Below are 6658 nucleotides of genomic sequence, written 5' to 3' on the forward strand. Positions count from 1 at the left end.
CGTCTCCTAAAAGTATAATGACTCCATGACAAAAACAATTGTTCTATAAAATTATTTCATAGCTTGAACTATGATTACGTAGAACCGCAGAATCGACAGTAATTACTCCAAAAATTATGGGTGATACTTGTAAGGTAGAGACAAAAAAGATTATTATTTCTTATGGTGATTAACCTTAAACTTTATTCGTAATTTCGTAATGATATTATTATTACAGTCTCGTTGAACTTTTATACTTAAATTTCATTGTTATGTGCGCTTTAGTAGGCCTAATTTACGTTTCTACAGATAGCATTATAGGTTTATTCTAACATTTTTTAAAAGCATTTACTTTAAACAACGTGGCAAGCACCGGCTTTCAAATAAAAAAAATATCAAAAGCGGTTCACCCCGTCAAAAATTCTGTAGTAACAAACATAAAAAATTACAATCGAATTGATAACCCTTTTGATGCTCCTTTTACAGAAGTCGATTAAAAAACATTTAAGTAACAGTGCAAGCATTTTGCTATTCTTGTGCATGAAATGTATAGCGACCTTTTCAGATTATATTTTTTTAATACGATATAGTTGCTTCAAAGAAAATTTACACATTAGATTTTTTTATTGTCATTAATCCTAGACGCCCTTCTAGTTCTGTTGATAGATCTGACTAAAATATTTCAATTTATCCGTCGTTATATTATTGAGCAACAGTTGTTTACAGGCCTGGAGGAGAAAAATGTTCTGCCAAATAGTATGAACAAGTGTATAATATGTACGAAAAGATTTCAGTGAAATCACACTCAAATAAAAACATCCTATTACCCAAAACCCAAGAATACATGAAAAATATAGAAATATTTCCATAATGTACTTACACCAAGCTTAATTTCATACCTTAGCGGTTAGATAGAAGGATGTGCAATATTTTCTTATATATATAGAGATTAAAATCTTCTGTACCTGTATATACAGGTATATATTATTTCATTTTATGTGACATTAAATTATAAATTAAATGTACCGTGAAATTTCATTCAAGCAGTCATGCGTCATAGTATAAATATATCCAACGTATTTACATACCGCGAAGCATCGCGTTATGTCACTTCTAATCTTAACGAACTTATTGAACCGGAAAATACTTAAAAACTTACTAAATATTCTAAGTTTATCCTTAGATAAGGATTTTTTAGTTAAATTCGAAGAACATATAAAAACATGATGTCTTATTCTAAGTCCTTTTATGGATGGCTTTGCACACGGTATTGGTTAAGTTGTGTCGTGACTAATATAGCTCTAGGCTTAGAATAAATCGTTAGTTAGCAATTAATCCATTTACAACATCTAAATTTACTGTGACTTAATGTTCTCATATAAAACTCTGCTAGGTTGATAAATGCTTATAAGATGTCATTTATAATTAATTAATATTTTTAATAATTATGTATGATGACATTTAAAAAAACAGCATAGATAACAAATTTTATTACAATAAAATTATTTCTTTCTAGAGAAACATTTATTGTTATCACAAAAGATATGTATAATATTTTTTATATTTTTTTTTAGTACGACAATATATTCAATAATTATATAATTTGATAATAATATATATTTTCAATCTTCTAGTAAGCAATATATAAGCAACGTTGAAAACACATCGATTTTAAGATTAATTTCCATCATTTCATCAAAATTAATAATATTTTATTTTACTATAATAAAATATTATGAATTGTTGACTTTTAATAGTTTTTTATAACGATACCTACTGAATATACAAAAATATACAGAATTAATATGAATTTATTGCAAACATATTAACATTTTACATAATATATTTACCTCATTAAGTAAAACGACACCTCACGCTAACTACGACGATTCACGCTTGTTTACAAAACATTCAGCTCCTGAAATGTGACACTTTTTCATACAATACCGATATATTTATTTCTAGTATCATACGAGCACTGCACTTTACCACTGGTTTATATATTACTGCACTTTACACAAGCTTTAAATTGAGAAAAGCTAAAAAATCGTATTGGAAATCGATGGTGTGTGATCTATCGAAGACGCGCGATCGACAGAACAACATGACATGACAGGCGCAGAAACTTGCGCGAACTAGAGTGGGGGCTCCGAGGATCAACGCGTTAACTGCGCGGGCGCAGCCTTACCGATATTAAAGTATTTATTTTACGCGTAATCAAGTTTAACGAAAATATAGTGCTGGTGTCAGAAATTTTATGATATCATCTTTTATATTTTTTAAGTTCCCAATCTCGTTTTGCTGGTTTCTAATTCTGGTTTTGTGTTTTTTTTTTTATTCAAGTATATATCTTTCAACAAGTAAAGCTTGCTTATATTTCTCTTGTCTTTTTTTGACTTTATATAAAAAAAAAATAAACGTTCTTAAAACACTTATGTAGTTAAATTTTGGAATATTATAATAAAGCTTAATAATATATTTCTTTGTGAATGTAATCTTTATATATTAATGTCGTCGACATAGTTAAGTTTTAACATGATAGCTGTTAGGTAAATTTTCTGATTAAATGATATAGTAACTGTAGTAACTGTAGTACCTTTTATAATCTAAGATAATATATAACAAAACTAAAATTACAGTAATTGTTTGATTTGTAAGTTGCTGGTGGGAGAACCGGCTTTCAGGCGCTCGGGGGCCCAGATGCATGGCAATGAGACGTAGGCGCCGCTACACACGGATATCAATGAAGGTTTCATAATCCACTTCAATTACTCCCAAACAGAAGTTTGCAGAAACTGGGAGTGTTTAAGTGGCTATAAATAATAGTTTGTTAATAGATAAATGTCGTAAAACCAAAAAAATATAGATATTTTATTCATAAATATATCTACATAAAATTACATCATCGTTTATGGTTCAAATTTATTGGTCTACATATACGTATGCTCTGACTGCTTTTTCTACTTATTGGTATTAAAATTGTCGTTAGGTGTGTGCTAGAATCTCATAGTTTTAGTTCTTTCTGATAAATATACACGGGCGTACGAAGAGGCCCCTCTTTTCCGGGCGGGCCATGACCACCCCAGAATAGTCTGGTCTCTTCCGCAGAAATTTTGCTACCAATAAATTGGTAATTAGGATATATAAATATTTTCAATATTTCGTATAATATTTTCAATTCTCTAATCAAAAAAATTAAATTAATTTTTTATCTTTATTGCAATAAACACAATCTCAAAACCTGACAATAAATTTTTAAAAGAAACTGATTAGGTCCAAACGTAGAACAAGCAATTAACTGACTGTAAAAACAACGACCCTGTGATTTGATTACGTTTATTAAGCTGTTAAGACGTTGGTGGCAGTAGGCTATAGGTGTTGATTGCCATAAAAGGCTTCTGGCGTAGGCAACGCACCGCTCATTATAAACTTATAAACAAGTTAACAATGTGTGGGTCTAACTTGCAAATTAGGAGGCAAAAACAGTAAAGAAAACAACATTTCAAAACTATTAGTCAGTTTACAAAATAATTTTTATATGGTATAAGTGAAAGGGAATTTCTTTATTTTTTTTGGTCGTATATCCTTTTATGTTCGCTTGCTAGACAGACGTTCACACTTCAATTTTAGTTTTTATTTAGGTATTTAAGTTAAGTCAAACAAAATAATAGGTACTATTAGCAAAATAAGCTTTCAAACTCTTAAATTAACCGTTAAAAATTACTAAAAACAGTTTATCACGTACATACATGTGCGTTACTGCTAAGTTATTATAAAAACAGTTTAATAATTTATTATAAATATTAAAAATCTCTTGTTTTTCTATATCTACACTTTATCTGTTGCACAAAAACTGAGTCCACTAAACATACCACACAAAGAATAATAGCAAAACTACAAATACTTCAAATAGACAGGAAATCAAATAAGGATTTTGACATTTAACAAGCCGTAATGTTCACATATCAAAATTACATTTTTATCGCTAAAATTTAAATTTGCAAATCGTTAGTGCGGTCCCGGAAACGACTTCGTGTGGCCACACCTTAAAGAGCAATATAAATTTATGTCTCATGTCTATCTTGATTATACGTAGGTACGCAATGTCGCGTTATTTACTTAAAAAAATCAAAATCTTCCTTTTATTTTTTTTAAAGGCTTCACCCTGTATCCCACACACAGGTAGGCAGAAGCAACGTAGTGTTAAGACACTCGGTTCCACACTTTCTGGAGGCATTGCGTGTTGAGGAGCAGAACTCTACGTCTTGCTTTGCCTCGGTACCAGAGCGAAGAAATGGAAATATAAACGTAAATAAATATTTCACTTCCTCGAGTGAGGATCGAACCCACAACCGTCGCGTTACAGTCACACCCTCGCGCCGCTGCGCCACGGTGGCATTTTTAAGTGAATAAAATATACAGGTTAAATATGATATATTTAATAATAATTCACTGAAATATCTCTCGCGTTAATCATTAATGTAGTTTTTAAACCTCCAAATGCAAAAGCAATAATCGTAAAGTCCATTGACAAAATAAAACAAATAATTGATATGCATGCAAAAACTTTATAAATATACATGGATATTTTATCTATGTCTATTTGGTAATTTATAACTTCTATTTTATGGATTTATTTATTAGTGTCAGAGGCCGGTCGTGGCGTAGGGGCGCGCGTGTGACTATACTCGTAAACGCAATAGGTTTCAATTCCAACTCGAGAAAATGAAACATTTTAATATAATTAATTATAATATTTTCATTTCTTTGCTCTAGTGTCGATGCAGAACGCGGCGTTGAGTGCCGCCACTCAATACACAATGCCTCCAGAATTCGGTGGAGATTGGAGGGTAGAGTTTCTTAACACTAGGCTCTCGCTGCCTATCCTGACTACGTCCGGAATACAGCATGAAGCTGAAAAAAAGTCAGTTTCCATCAAACGTATTTTTCTAACCAATACGACTATGCAGCTGGAGAACTGTTTTACATATTAATGACATTTTTATACCCAACACATGCTGTTAGATGCTTTAAACTAGTTAATTAATGATTTATTCATTTATTTGTACTGCGTAGGTACATGTCATGCATAGGTAATTAGTCGGTAAACTTCTAGAAAAAACTATGTTCTGTTAAATTTACTTAAACTTGTATGTCAATAGTGTAATATGAATTATAATTCATCCATTGAATTGTATACCAGCCAATTCATTCATATTTTTTTCTCACTTGTAGCATTTTTATAAGTACTTTCCTACAGTTTGCTAAAGACAAGTAAAATTTACAGACTTCTAAATTTTCATATTAATCTTATTTATTTTGATATCGTAACTACTAATACTTTTAACCACATTTACATTGTTTGGTTCTCCCACAAACCAAGTTTAAGTTTATGGCCGAAAGTGATGCGCGTATAGTGAAAAATGTTCCCACCGACATTTTACGTCGTACCGCAAACTCACGTCTAATTACGATGTTGTATACTTGTATATTTATTGTATTTAATTGTGTTTTAGAATTAGCCTTTTAATTGTAGAAATGAAAAGCTATTATGTTAAATTAAAATGAAGCTGTTTTATAAATTAAAATTAATTGCCTAGTCCTCCTCCTGGCATTAATCCCGGCTATTGCCAGGGTCTGCCCTCCTACTCAACCTACTCCACTTTGCACGGTCTTTTGCGAGGAAAAGCGGAGTTTTCGTCTGGGTACTTGCGTCTTTAACCGTGCCCGTACTTGACACGGTAGCCCTTGCCCACTTGTCGCAGGTGTAGGGCGATGTGCCTGCGCGTCGTTATGCGGCGACGCCCTAGCCGTACCCAGTCTGTTATTGGTCCGTTCCATATTGTGGCTGTTTGTGGTTTTCCTGGAGCGACTGCCATCTGACCTCCAAAACCCCCTTTGTGGGGAAAAACCGAGGTGAGAGGAAAATAGAGGGGGGTAGGATAGGTAAAGGAGGGAGCTGGAGAAAGGACGAGGAGAGGGGGGAGGGAGGACACCATTCTTACGGACTGGATGAGGATATAAGAGTGGCGGCTCGAGGATCCGGGGTCGCGTACCCGTATGCCCACAAACCAATATCGGACAGGTATTAGTCTGGACACCCTCTGGATGTGAAATTAATTGCCTTGTAACACATGATAATTATTGAATAATCTCTAATTTGAAATTCAAGTAAAAAACGTATTAATGTTGTTATTATTATTAAATGGCATTGTTGTGATACATTTCATTCAACCCCATACTTGAGGACTTTAATTAAATTTTTATACAATATTTATATTAAAATTAAAAAATATTTAATAAATCAAACTCTAGGTAATTGCTCTATGTACTGTACTCTACATTTTTTTTAAAGTTTTCTCACGTCTCCAATTTATATTCTTTCGAAAGTTTATCCAACTATGGACCTTGGTACAAATCTCTCTCTCTCTTTCAAGGTGCAATGGAACTACTCATTATATCTGATATCTAAAATACCCACTTTTATTTAAAACTTTAATTTAGTATACAACAATAACATATAAATAAAACAAAACTCTGACTCTAAAATTCGTGTGTAGAGCTTAAAATTTATAAAGATTTATCCGCATATAATAAAATATTCAATAACTTTTCTCAGACATCAAGGCGTTATTAATATTAATAAAATAACCAGTTTAAAAAAGTAGGCAATCTGTGA

At 32.0% G+C, this 6658-nt stretch overlaps 1 protein-coding gene across 1 annotated transcript in view; it reads right to left on the reverse strand.

Annotated features, from left to right (window-relative positions):
- chas (chascon) overlaps positions 1-2115 on the reverse strand; it is an 84902-nt gene extending 82787 nt beyond the window's left edge. Inside the window, exon 1 of the mRNA XM_085193807.1 lies at positions 1830-2115. The gene's annotated coding sequence lies outside the window, so the exon portion shown is untranslated. The remainder of the gene's footprint in view (positions 1-1829) is intronic.
- Between the last annotated feature and the right edge of the window lie 4543 nt (positions 2116-6658).

The sequence above is a fragment of the Heliconius melpomene genome, chromosome 12, assembly GCF_056956725.1.
Source record: "Heliconius melpomene rosina isolate 202511_hmr_F chromosome 12, ASM5695672v1, whole genome shotgun sequence".
Taxonomy (NCBI): domain Eukaryota; kingdom Metazoa; phylum Arthropoda; class Insecta; order Lepidoptera; family Nymphalidae; genus Heliconius; species Heliconius melpomene.